This window comes from Equus quagga, chromosome 1, assembly GCF_021613505.1.
Source record: "Equus quagga isolate Etosha38 chromosome 1, UCLA_HA_Equagga_1.0, whole genome shotgun sequence".
NCBI lineage: Eukaryota > Metazoa > Chordata > Mammalia > Perissodactyla > Equidae > Equus > Equus quagga.
In genome coordinates, this window is record NC_060267.1 from 114230790 (window position 1) to 114246188 (window position 15399).

The following is a 15399-nucleotide window of genomic DNA, read 5'->3' on the forward strand; positions in this document are numbered from 1 at the left end:
CTACCGTAGACTTATGCTTAAGCCATCTGGAAAAAACTGAGGATTGCTCAGCAGTCATGATGTAAGCTAGGAGAAGCTAGCTGCTTCTTGTCACCACTTAGAAAGAGCATGCCTGAGAGTAAAGCCACCATAGGGAAAAGAAAAGGAGAAAGACAGATACTTGACACTCTTATTCAAAACCTATGGTCTTCAAATAAGCTGGAAGTAATCTGTTTATTAAAAGCTGAAACTGGAATACATCTGACTCTGTAGGTAGGTAAGGGAAAGGAATTTTAACATAAAATAGTTGAATCAGTTTCCTTTTATTCACTATAGATTCCTAAGTAAGATTATTATATTGGGATATGTTGTCTAGTAAAAGGGATGTGCATGTCAAAAAGTCTTCCATTCATGAGATAACCCATATGATTGGTAGTGACTCCGTGAAATACTGTGTCCAAAGGATTCCAACCCTGAATCTGAGTTCAGTAGAAAAGGACAAAGTGATCTATTAATGTTATACAAAATATGATTCTCATATGCTAGGTATTTGCCATCCTTATTTTGAGGCATTCTTAATTTAAAGTTTGGCATAAATCTAGACATGTGTGGGGATTTTATTTTTTAAATCATAATATAATGGCACATTTTTGGGGGAGGCATATTTTTAGTGTTTTTAGAAAGAGCCATGGACAAATTAGTCCTTTCCGTGCAGTGTTTAGGGGCCATAATTCACACTTCCAATTGACTTTTTTCCTGCAAAATAAACAAGTTAATTACAAGACATGCGTTTGAATCACAAATTGCTAGCATGTGATATACTGTGTTAACACAAACCATAACTCAATTATTTACAGGCATTGCACTGGATTTATTTTCTTTCAGGGGTTAAATTAATCTATTTTTTCATGTTGTTTTTCAGAATATGGCAAACAGACAAACCCAATAAGCCATTCAAAACTCCATGCCACAGTACAATAAACCCACAGCAAGGGTTCCCAATCTCCTGCTTGTATTGACAAGAAAGATTTGCACTATCTTACAGGCATTAGTTCCTCTATCTTCTGCTATATCTTTTGTGCTTCTCAGTCGGGTAGTTTATTGCCAGCTCATATGAAAATATTTAAGGGCACATAATCAGGCATGAGTTTTACATAACATTTATATTGCTCATATATAGTGTTTCCTCCAAACAGGCAAAATCTATTGGCTCATATTCCTTTTCCTTTAGCTCAGTCCATCTACACTAATATAAATATGAAACAAGTTTGCAAAATTTACTATCTTGCATATAGAAGCCATCTTAAAAGTTTCCTAAAATTAAGTCGATTTTAATGAATAAATGAGAAATTTTGATGATGAAAGTCTTAAATGTTCTGATACAGTTATCCGATGAGGAAATGAAGAAGTTAACAAGCATAATGAATATATTCAATGTAGGTATTAATAAATGAACACAGAACAAATCAAATTAAATAACTTGATAATATTCTTTGCCAATGAAAAAATAGCAAAGCTCGAATATAATTGCATCACCCAGTTTTAGGATGGATGCCATTTTAGACACTGTTAATGAATGCAACCATTTTAGGGAAAAAGAATATATTATATATTATATTAAAGTTAAATAATAGCATCAGGAATTATATTCAATAAGTTTAAAGATGTCCATAAATTTGAGCCCAGGCATTTCACTTCTAAGACTCTATATAATGTAAATAACCTGAAATACTGCTAACTCTATATGCCCATGGATATTCAATGATAAAATTATAGACACATAAGAACATGGTTATCAGTTTGAATCAAATGAAATTGTCACTATTTGATCACGTCTGACCTGCAAAAATGGCAATTTCACACTGTTCAACCTAATAAATTGTTCTTAACCCTATGATGAAACAGTCCAAAATTATGTTTTCAAAGACTTACAACATGAGAACTTCTTTTCAATGTAAAGTTATGAGTTTCTTGTAATGGTTCCTTTCAGGACCAACCTTCCTGCAGATAAAAACTATAAAATATAGACGAAATGCAATACATGAAAGCACTGGCAAGTGACCCTGAACAGGCAGATACTAGAGAGGGTGTACACCTGGAAGAAGGGGTTGGCACTGGGTGAGCTTCCGGTTTCACAGCTTTGAGCTGGAGGGCAGGACTCAGTCTGTTCATGCTCACTGGATAAAATAAGGAAAGAAAACTTGCAGACTTACTGGCTTAAAGAAACAGAAGACACAGTTTGCACAACCAGACCAACCAGAAAATGATGGAGAAATCCCATCAAGGAGAGAGCCAGAGAGAGGGAGCCTCAGGTTCTATATAAACACCACCTATCCCTGGTGACCCTCTGAAGTATGCATTAGTAGGACAACCTCCAAAAAGCTCCACTGAGGCCAAAAGAAACTGAACTGAGATTTCAACCATCCACTGTAAGGGAAACTGTAGTTTGACCTCAGCTACATTTACTGCCAGATAATAAAATCAAAATAAACATTATTTGGAGAACATAACAGAATCCAGAATCTCTACAAACCCCAGAAAATAATCCAGGATGACTCAGTATATGATTTAACATACATGATCTTTGCTCAAAGAGAAGAAAATGGAGATCAGCCACGAGATGTCCCAGGCATTGGACTTGGTGGAAACAGAATTTAAGGCACAATTATAATTATGCTCAAAGAAATAAAAGAAGATATTCTCAAAATGGATATAAAACTAGGAAATCTAAACGGAAAAATAGAATCTCTAAAAAAAGAACCAAAAGGACATTCTAGATTTGAAAAAAGTATAATATCTGAAATTTTTAAAAATTCAATTAGCTTAGCAGCAGTTTTGAGAAAAGAGTGGGTGAACTTGAAGCTAGATCAATAGAAATTTTCCAACCTGAAAAACAGAGAGCCAAAAGATTGGGGGAAAAAAATGAATACAGCCTCAAAATATTTAGCATGCATGTAATTGGAGTCCCCAAAGAAGAGAGAAAGATGAAGCATAAAAATATATTTGAAAGAATAATGACAGAAAAACTACCAAATTTGGTGAAAGTCAGAAATGCATAGATTCAAGGATGTCAGCAAATCTTCCACAGGATAAATACAAAGAAAGCCCCACGTACGTGCACACTAATCAACCTGCTAAAAAACAAAGATAAAAAGAAAACCTTGAAAGAAGACAGAGGGAAAAACAGCACATTATATACAATTCAATAACAAGTTTAAAGTGCTGAAAGAAAAAAAGAATCAACCTAGAATTCTAGATCCAATGAAAATATTCTTCAAGTATGAAGACCAAATAAAGATAGTTCCAGACAGCTGAAAAGTAAAGAGCGTTGTTGCCATCAGAGCTGTGCTACAAGAAATGCTAAAAGTAGTTCTTAAGGCTGAAGGGAAGCAATACCAGATGAAACTCATATCTTTAGAAAGAAATAGAGTGCTCGAAATGGTAAATATGTAAGTAAATATAAAAGACTATTTTTCTTTCAATTTTCTTAAAGAATATATGACTATTTAAGCCAAAAAGGCCTAGCTCTTGCTTCCAATAAAACTGGGACAATTCCCCCAACTCAAGAGAAAATGCACATTATCACAAGTAAATAAAAATATCATTTCCTATATGAAGATATGTTTCCATAATCTATATTTCCTGAATAAAAATATAGCATCCTTCATAATGTCGATTTCATCCAGTGTTTTATTATTAGCACAACTGTAGAAGCCTGCAGAGATTTTGCAGAAAGATCAGCCCAATTAGATAAAAATGAGAATCCTCTTTTCAGATCTAAATTTTGCATCATTATGTCTCTAGGAAGAGATCATTAAATTATGATTTAGTCACAAGGCTCTTTACTAATTAGAATGCAGAAGACAACGATTTGCATTTGAAAACCAAGTGAAATAAATATAGCTAGTCTACTTAAAAATAAAATAAAAGAACTTAAAATTTATCTAAATTTGAATGAATTGCTTAAGAGGAAGTACGAAACAACGCTGTGCCCAGTGTAATGTGTTTTTTCTGTTATGCATGTCCAAGAGAAAACCGTCAGCGGTGAAAACAGCTAGGACTGATTAATTGATGATATCTTACACACAAGGTGATCAACAACAATTCGTGTATGTCCAACACGTTTTCTTTGCTTTATCCAGTGAAAGATACATTTGCAAGCAGGTTGTTTTTGATTCTCAAAATTAGACTGATAATTATTTGGAGACTGTTTGAGAACCAGACACAATTATTATGAACCAAGAAAAAGTGTCTCTTAGGGTATTTCATCCAATATCATGTCATATCTGTTCTTTCATACAACAGTTGAATATCATGAGTAGAAGCAAGGTGATGTTTTACATTTTTCATAATGACCTAATAACCAGAAATTGTAAAAGCATAATGCATAATGCATTTTTGTTAGTTTTCAAGGCATTGCTAAGTGTTGACCGTGCAGTTAAAAGAGAAAACAAGGCAGAATAAATAAAAGTAAGTTTGCTTTATATCCCTAAACTTTTTTCTTTATGAAATCAATATTTGGAGAATACTACTTTTTTAACACACATAAAAGTACCACAAATCGAATGTGCATGCAGAAAAGATAATTTTCCATTAAATGCTACTCAAATAAAATGCAAAGTTTTTATAAACTGATATTATCTGGCAGCCTAGTTATGTCTTTAATCCACACACAGACTCCAAAATTTAGATATAGTAAAAATCTAAAATGCTCACCAAGATATCTAATGAAGCATGACAATAGGCTTTTGAAAAACTTCAAATGCTATCGAAATAGTTTTCATTTTGATAATAAATTAATATATTTACTAGGGGTAAGTTGCAAAGCCTTACTGACCAATTCGTACTCAAATTATTTAAATATCAAGTTCTGGTGCCAGATTTGAAGGCGATAACTGGCAATTAACTGCTTTAAAAGTTTGTGACTAAAGTAAGGCATATGTTCCACATTGATGAATTACACCCATCCATTATAAGATCAAGAAAAGAAAGGCATTCCCATGCCAACCTTCAAACCCTCAACAAGAATTTATTCGAGCCATAACTCTACACCGATGACAGAGCAAACCAACGTAAAATGGGGGACTTTACCAAAGGAATTGTTTATTGAAGGGTCAGAAGAGGTTTCCCATAAAATGCTGTAGAAGCCCAACTGTTTTGTTCTATTTTATACTTACCATAATAAACTCCTATCCTGTAAGTTATAGAGTTTTCTCACCATCACGTGATCTAAGATGTAAGGTAAAACGGCCTTTGTTAGAATTATTTCAAAGAGGGAAAATAACATATGTTCTCTAAGGACTATGGTTTTGTTCATATCCTTTGGCAAATGAATGAAACTCCTTGGGAACTGGTAGTTAAATGGAATTCTAATCGTGGAGAGCATCACCAATTTCGTACTTACTACTGCTGGTAGGTGTAATCTTGTATATTTGTTGAAGATGGATGACTTTGTTTTTGCTCTTGATTCCCAAGAGACTGAACTTCAGTAGAAGGATACAGAAAGTGTTAAATGGGGCAACTACACACATATTAAAATCAGAAAAGGGCAAAGTAAAGCCAGAAAAATAACAAGCTTAAAACACTAGCAAACATTGCTTCCCTAAATAAACAAAAGTAAGTGGGAGAGAGAAAAAGAAAAAAAATAAGTCGTGTAATGCATACTAAAAAATGCTTCATCGAGAAAACAAATTCCTATGCCTTTCTTTCACCTTGCTTGAGAAATAAATAGCATTATCAATAAAATATGTGGTATTCTGGGGTCAAAGCATTAAAGTGAATCTGAAAAGAAGATCGTTAAGAGTTTAAAAGGGAATTGGAAAACAAACACACACACTCAGTTGACAATCAGACACATTTTGTGAATCTTAGACTCCGCAAGCATTTCTTGGGCCCTGCAAGTGAAGGATCTGGTGAAATTGTACCAATGATACCACTGTTCATATAAATTATCTTAGGAGAAAGGAATTGCCCATAATGCCACCTGAATCATCATCCAGTATATATGTACATCATCATCCAGTATATATGTACATCACACATTCATACATACCTACATAATCTGCATAGGTAAACATAAAATATGGTGCCTCTCTTTGAACCAGAATAATTAATTTTCTAATATTTGGAATAAATGGAGCTTTCAAATGTTTTAGAAATTTCCTCTGTGATTAAAGCAGTACAGCTGAGAATAGCAAAGATCACTAATACCTTAAGGAAGCAATAGTTCCTTTCTGTGTCTAAAGTTGGAGAGATTCACTGCCTTCAGAACAGCCTAATCCTTACCAAGTGGTGCCCTGTGGAGATTTTCAGTATGTGCCATGTTAGGAATCCTTTTCATCTCAAATGTAGCTCTGATGACAGTACTGCTTGCAGGCTACTCAGGAAATGATTAGAAGTGGAACATACTGCTATGAGCTGAAAAGCACAGGCAGGATCCTCACCTCTTTGTCAGGCCAATGCTAAGACTCCAAAGACAAAGGGATCGTTCCTAGAACAGGTACACACTACCCATGCCAGGTAAAATGCATTCCCTCAGGCTGATTTGTCTTCCCTCATGGATCAATGCAGTTACAGTCTAATTCTTCCAAATACCCATTTCATTAAGGCCCTCAGTAAATACCAGCTTGGCACAGCAGCTGGCCAATATATTTTATTCTAAGACATAAACTATTTTAAATAGCTCTTTGGTCTTTATAATCATAGTTTTTGATCAACACAACAAAACCACCAAAGTAGAGCCAAATAAGATGTTTCCATTTAAATTAAGTGATTTATTTTCAGGATGGAGAAAACAGTGGTGATGTTCATATATAAGCAGAATTCAGTAGAATAATCAAATTCTTAATCATTGCGAAGACTGTATCTCAGAGTTGTAATTAGTTGATTTTGTACTTCAGTTTTACAGGAGTGGAGATGACTTGGCTGATACCTGCAGGCTTTTCATCTTGTAACAAAGCACCTCATGCATTTTTAACCATAAATTAGTCTTGATTTATTGGTACAGCATGTAAGCATGGAATAAAACGACAAAATGAACGTATCTTCATAAAATGAAGTGGTACAAAAATTCCGAAAATATTTGCTTCAATCAAAGGAGCTATGTTTCAATAAATGATCAAGTATTTGCTGAATGCATATTATGTCCCAAAAATAAGAACCCGGAAATAAGGCATAGTTCATTCTTATCTCACTTGGGACAATGCAATATATAAATGAGAAAAATATATATAATTGGCCTTAATGGAGGAATAAGAGGATTGTTATAAGCTATTAAGTTGTTTTAAAACATTGATCCCATCAAATATTATTCCTCTACTCAAAAGTCTAAAATGACTCTACATTGTGAACAGGAGAAATTCCACCCATCTTGGCTTATTACTTGAGGCCGTCATCCACCCTATTCAATCTTAACAGCACCACTCACAAACACAAGGTCTGTGTTTGCATCAGGTGTTTAGTAAGCTGGCTCCAGAAGGCCCTCAGCTCACCCCAGTTTTCCTCAAGCTTTAGATGACTCATCTTGGCTCTTAACATGTATAGCCTTGTCATAGCAATTTTCCTTTCAGTTTTTAATTAATAATAATAGTGAGAATAATAAGGGCTAACGTTTATTGAGGGTTTATTCTATGTTTGGCACAGTGCTAAGGCTTTCATGTGCCACCACCTCATTCGTACTCACAAAGCATCTATCAAGTATGGACTATTACTATCCACATTTTACACATGAGAAAATAAGTCATGGAGACATTAAGTCAATTGTCTAAGTTTACAAGAAGTGACAGATCCAAGTAAGACAGTTTGATTCCATAGTATATGCTTACGATCAATGTCTAGTGTTCCCCAAGAAAGCATACATTCTAAAAAGCCAGGAGTGGATTGATATTTCCTGTATGCCTCATAATGAAGACCACACACTACGTGGCCCGTAGTAGGGCCTTAATTATTATTGAATCATTGCATGAATGGAGATGGGCAGGCACATGGAGAGACACCAGGGCAGAAATTAATTCAGAAATGAGATCTGAGGTGCCTCTAAAGGAGATGGGGAAGGGAGGATATTTTGAGGGAAGGTCAGGATTTGCGAGCTGAATGAGTATAAGAGGAGAAGAAGCAGGAGAGTAGAAAATGACTTAAAAGTTTTAAGCCTGAGAAATTGAAGCAATGGTGGCAAGTTAGAAAGATATACCAAGTTTAAGACCATGTCAACATTGTGGTTTTGGACATGTTGTGATATGGCTGAGACATACTCATGGACATATCAGGTAATCATAAAGTCGCAGATGTGGGATTTTGAAGCATTGCACCTCAGGATTTTGTTTCACATGTTTTAAGGGTTGTTGAGAGCTGCAGTTATGAAAGGATCCTCAAGAGTGTGAGTGCAGGGAGAAAAGGTGCAGAAATAAACCATGTCTACCACCACACTTTAGGAGTCAGAGGAAGAACGCCATCAAATTATACTAAGAATAAAGTATCAATAAAGTAAGAGATAAACAGAAAAGTACAATGCCATGAATATTACAGAAGAAAATTATGTCAAGGAAATGGTATTTAACAATATCAAATGAATAAAAGGCTTTAGGACAAAAAACAAAGTAATTGCTGACTTTGGTGAAATGTTGGTAGAATTATGGTTCTAGAAATCATATTGCATTAAGGGTGGGATTACTGAAAAAAATTTAAATATGAATCAACTATTCTGAAGCTGTTACCAGGTACCAAACACTGAATTTAGTAATCTATATAGATTAATTCATTTAATCTACGCAAAAACAAGCAAACCTGTGAGTCTGATACTGTGATTATTCCAACTTTAAGAATGAAGAATTGAGCCTGAGGAAGGCAAAGCGAATGGCTGGGTCTCAGGGCTAGAGAGTGAAAGATCAGGGACTCGAAGTTGGATCTGTCTGATTCACACATGCTTTACTGTACAATTTGGCAGATCTGAAAAACATACTGGAAGAGATAGCAATATCCAAAGAAAGCGTTTATGATATAAAGGAGATTGGCCAGTAGCGATGGGCAAAGTGGAAATGGTAGCTAAAAATAAGGGTGAATACAAGATTCCTCAGGATTTAAGAAATAGTGAAATCAAGAAAGGTTATCTTTACAGGCAAGAAAGGCCAACCCTTTCCTCTAAGACAATCAAAGTAAGAGAAATTAACTGTTATATCTTCTACCCATATTTCACCACTTTCTTGGGCCTGTCACTTTCTTTTTACTTTCTTAACCAGCTAAAGCAGTTACCTTTTATTCCAAGGTCAGTTTTCACAAGGTAGCTTTGTTCTTATTGTACTCCAATTGATACTCCATGTGGTGTGACCAGCTAAATTACAGCATAGCAAAGCCATATTTTGATGTTACTGCTGGGCAGTCATCTATACTCACTGCTCATGCACAATTTTCTGAGCACTAGAGTGAAATTCTTGCAAAATGACAAATTACCTAATATGATAGAGGAAGGGTTTCCAAACCACAGCCTATAGGGCAAATGTGGCCTGCCACCTGTTTTTGTAAATAAAGTTTTTTCGGAACATAGTCATGCTCATTTGTTTATGCATTTTCTGTGTATGCTTTTGTGCTATAATGACAGAGTTGAGTAGTTTCAATGAAGACCATATGGCAACCAAAACCTAAAATATTTACTATCTAGCCCCATACAGAAAACATTTTTCAACCCCTGTCTTGGACCTTTGGCATTTCCAGCAAATATTTATATTATTAAGAATAAATCACCAAATTCAGAAACTCTTCTAAATTACCTTGATAGAAATAGATCCTACAACAAATTAGCTACCCTTTTCTCCCACCTCATTGCACATAACTCTGCAAACTAAAAGTTAGCAAGAGCTAAAGACTCACTTCATGAAATATCTTTTTCTCAAGTGAATTCTGGGCAGTGTGTAGAAGGAAAACTAGTCTCTGGGCCCAAAGAGAGGATCTTTACATTTCTAATGAACTGTCTTAGTTTGACAAAAATGCGTGTGGGCAAAGATGTATGTGGGCTGTGCTAGTGAGTTCTTCAAAATGAAGAAATGCTTACAAAGCATTTAGAAAACATGTCGGTGAAAGGCAAATGAGTCTTAAATTTAGCTTGAACTGTGGTGAAGTGGATCAAGAGTGATTATGGCTGTTTGTTTTGATGAGGTTAGTAGCTTGGATCTTGACCTCTTGAGAAAAATAAGATAGAGTGTTCTAATGGATTTTTCTTAATCTAATGTAGAAATGACATTGAATGATGGTTCCTAATTAGCATCCTCCTCTTCACCTGCATTTGGTGTGACACCCCCACATTCGCCTTTATATTCTGAGTAATGCAAAGCTAAACCTCATAAGGCCAGCTCCTTCTCTCTGCAATGAGGAAATGAGAATGACAAATTTAAATTGGCTCTGTGCAAATAAAGAAAGAGATGTTGCCTCCATTTTCCCATGTGTAACTTAAATTTGTATTAAAAGGTCATAAGGGTGCTGGACAATGGATGCAACATAACACATATTACACCTTTACAAAATTAAACTATTTTCTCTTGAATCTATTACTCATCAAATATTTAACATTAAAAAACACAAAGCAGAAAAAGCATGGTGGTGGATGTTGATCACTTTCAAAGGCTCGTGCCGTAATAGCACTCAAGAGTCTGTGCATATTACTTCATCCTCTGTTTAACGATATACGGAAAGGATGCCAGATTTCTTTTCTCCTTCTTGCTTAAAGAAGCAGCCTGTTGTCCAACATTCCCCTCTGTGAAACAAGAAAAAATAAGATAAAAAGAATATAAAATTCTGAAAATCATTCCTCAGTTAACTTACTGTCTGCTTCCTGACCTTTGCTTAACATAGTCCCTTACTCTGAAGTGTTTAAGTTTCTTCCAAGATTTTTTCTAGAGGAAATCTACTAAAGACCCCAGAAAGATATAGATCGTTTGGTGGTGGTTGTGGCAGGGAAATGTGGGGGCTTGCTGTTTTGACCGGTGTTTTAAGATAACTTCATGTCAGGAATTGAATTCAATATTCAGAATCCATTCCATTCCCTTATCTTTAAAACCACCGAGAGCTGGTAATTCGGAAAAACTGGATGGATAAATGGAAAACCGGATTCTGATTTCCTCAAGACAATCAAGCTTCTAAATCCCAGCTGGATCATAGAAATTAAGCATTTCCCCAAACCAACCTTTCCTCTTGCCGTCGGATAACCTGATCAAATTTCTTGGCTGTTTTTCTCTATTGGTCTAGCAGTAATGTGAAACTGCAGAGGCCCTGTCAGATCTAAAGCCAATTTCAAAGGAAAGCCAGGTCCTTGGGGGAAAGGCAGCCATGCAAAGGCAAGATTGTGCTAATAGTTAAATCCCATCTTCAAATGCCACCAACTGTCTTAAGAGAAAACGATATAGTGAGACAACCGACCTGAGGAAAAAACAGAAATGAGAGAGAACAGCATAAACGGAGACAGAGGGGAATCAGTGAAAGAAAGCAATGAAAAACAAAAGCTCCTGCTTTTGGGGAAATGTCCTGGCCTGGGATCCACAAGCTAAATGCAGACTAGTTCTTCACAAACAATTTGAAACATTCTTCGTGCTGATTTGTTATGTGAAAGAATTAATTCAAGATGATATTTCATAACAAATTTAAAACAATTCTAGTCAGATGCATACCTTTGGAAATATGTATATTTACTTAATAACAATATAAATAATAGTAATATAATAACATAAATATTTATATTTATTTACTTCCTTCGTATGTCAATTTATAATACTGATTTTCAAATCCTTTGTAATTTTGGAGAAAATTTAGCTGACATGTTTTGAGAAGTATTAGCTTTTTTTCACAGAATCGGCTATTACAGATTATTGTAGTTACAGATTATATCAAGTATCGGCTATTACAGACTATGTCCAAGTATTATATAGAGAGATGTTCGAAGAAGAAATTTGTTATATTACATGAATATATGTGTTGAGTAAAATATTATTATTGAGAAAAGGTATAGAATAGAAATATTACTAAACATCTCTCATTTATCTGGTAACATTACCTTTGATTGCAAGGTTTGTAAGGTGTGTGGGTGTTCATTGAAACAATGAGCATTGTTAACATGGAAATTACTTAATGGCAAATCATCTTTTTTTACCTTGAGTGGACATAAATCCAAGATAAATTCAAATTAAAATACGGTGACATTCATGTAGAAATTATTAAGAACATTGTTCACTTAGGAATCTTCTGAACACAGCTTATTTGAGCTTAATTTATTCTGAAATTTGCAAGTAGCCAAGGGAAAGATGAAGGTTTATTTTCAGTTGCTTAATGATCCAAGCTATGCAATATGCAGAAGATACAAATCACAATTTCATGCCCAAAGACCACTTACTTCCTCATGCTTAGACCAGATTTATCTTTCTTAGTTCCACATGTTCTTTTAAGGAGTTCCTGTTTCCTTTGTTTACACTGAAGGTGAATATCCAGAATATCCAGTCCTGATGATAGTAACTGTGGATCCTCATGGGTCATCCTGGGTCTCCTAATTAGGTGAAACAGTAGTAATGACTCTAAATGTTCTTCTGTATCAGGATCATTTACATTGTTAATGCGTTATGGCTATGCAGATAAAGTCAAGTATTTAATTGAAAAAAATTCAGGATAATACAGGCAAAAGAAATCCTGCAGGGGGCCAGCCCAGTGACATAGTGATTAAATTTGGTGTTTCACTTCAGTGGCCTGGGGTTCACAGCTTTGGATCCTGGGCATGGACCTACACACCACTCATCGAGCCCTGCTGAGGCAGCAACCCACATACAAAATACAGGGAGACTGGCACAGATGTTAACTCAGGGCCTATTTTCCTCACCAAAAAAAGAGAGAGAGAGAAATCCTGCATGTGCTTGTATGTGTGTATGTGAGAAAGAGGGAGAGAAAAGGGAGACAAAGAGAGATCCAGTCTTGAATATCAAATTTGCCTTCCAAATCAATCAAATTTGCAAGAGAATTGTCCATTTGATGGCTATGTGGTTTAGTAAAGAGATCATTCAATAATATTTTGGTGGCGATGAAAGAAACAAAGCTCACATTAGTTGTTTGTTTGTTTTAAAAGAAATTTATCAGCTCATGTATTTGGTTGGGAATAGCAATACTGTATCCTGGCTTTCAGGAATCGTTGGATTTATGGACGCAAGCACTATCCCTTGGCCACTATCTCTTTTGTAATCTCCAGGATTTGTTTCGCTTAGCTTTATTTTTTTGTTCAGACATTCCCTGTGTAATGGGCAAGATGGCCTCTGCAGCTACAAACCCCTAACCTACTATTTTAGCATTCTTGGAAGAAAGATGATACCAACAGTAATAATAACAATAATAGTAGCCAGTGTTCAGCTACAATATTCACTAAGAATTTACTTTATGCCAGGACATTTCTAAGTTCTTTAATAGTCACTTACTAATGAAAAGAATTTTGTGAACTAAGTGTATTATTCTTCATCTTTTACAGATGAGGGAAGAGAAAACTTTTTTTGCAGAGTCGATTAGAAAATTTGGGAAATGTCTATTGATCTGATTTGCCTGAGTGCCTATTCTTGACACAATCTATACCTAAATCTATACCTAAAATTGTATAACAGCTAACCCAACCTAGTTCAAAATGCGCCCTTATAATCTCCTGCAACATTCTCCAAAGAAGAGAGGAAAGTGTGCTAAAACTACCATTCCCTTACAGGTAACATTTGATTCAGGTTGTGATCCACATCTAAATTTCATGGCTAATCTAGACTTCAATAAATAAGCATTGACTATCATAATTTAGACATTGTACAGAGGCATCAAAAATAGGAATATAATTTGTTCTCTATGTTTGAGGAGCTAAACAAAAACACAGGAGAAGAACAAGTAAAAAAATGCAGATTTATAAGAAAATGGGTAGAAACAAAGGGCAAATGAAGGTTAACAGAGGATGAGAGTGCATGCAACGGAAAAAATAACACTATAACAGTTATAGTAGCTAATTTTATTGAGACCTATTATGTGCAGCACACAATTGACCAAGGTGGTAAACAGATGTTACACATATTTCAGAAGAAGAAACTGAGGCTGAGAGAGAATATATAACTTACTCAAGGTAACATGGTTACAGAATTACTGAGCCTGGATTCCATCCAGGACACCAGACTGGATAGTGCTCTGTCACTGATGGTTCTAATTCCTGAATAAAATAAGATTTGGATAGAACTTATTTAATTTAATTCAGTAAAAAATATACTCTGAACTATCAGGATTCTTTATGTCTTACATATTTAAATAATTCTTTAATAATGTCCTGCAAATTTGTAATTCTAATTCCAGAAAGCGTACAGGCACATTTGAAGTTATATCATAAAGAAAAAGAAATTTCTTTAGTATTTTACCTTGCATTCAAAATAGAAGCCCAGAATAGCATTAGTTATAAATCAAATTAATAAACACATTAATAAAATCCAGGCGATATTGCTGCACTCCAGTGTGAAATACAACCCAGAAAGTACTGTCATATCTCAAAATAAAAATACATTTTACTAAATTGGTAGGAATGATATATATATATCTTTTTTCATAGCTCCCATTCAAAGACTGAAAGGTTGGCTTTCAGACAGTGGCACACCTCCTCTAATGTCAGAGAAAATGTTAAGAACCTCCCTTTGAATTTTCGAAGAGGTATCTTATAGTTTATCACCTCAGTGTTCATTTGGAATCAGTGCTTTTGCTTTGCAAGGCTGGAGCTGGGAACAATTCAAGGTCATTTGCTTGGCAAGCAAGAACTTGGAAAGAGAGTACCACATGGAGTAGACTTCAAGAATCAGTCTGGTTCAGATTAAAAGACTGAATAATCTGCTATGTTAGCACACCATCCCAGAATACGCTTTATAACACTTGCTTGAGGATTTTACAAACTTAAAAAATTACACCTTCAAAATTTGCTTTCAGGTGGAGTAAAACTACCTCTGTCTTTGCTTAGGAAGAAGTCAATAATGACTTTAATATTATCAATATTTTAAAGATCATTTAAAATTTGTCTATATGTGTTAGCTTCATTGATATCAAATGAGTCCTCTACTAATGTATCCAGCACTGTGATATTTTGCGCAATATCTGCAAACAGTAAACATAGTCATGGAGACTTTAGAAAGAGCTTGTGTGCTAAAAGTCCCCAGAAAAGGAGATTTGTGACCTGTTGATGGTTCTGGCTCTGTATGGACAAGATAACCAGTCCAACAGGGGAATCTTTGGTTTTGCATCTTGTTGTCTGGAGCATCCTGGAGCACTGTCAACTCAGATTTGCAAAGGTGAAAAGAGTAATGTTACCAGAAGGATTCAAAGAAGTTTTGCACCAATTCCTTAAGAAGTCAGTTTATAAACACAGAGACAATATCAAGGTGTTGGTAACAGCCAATTATG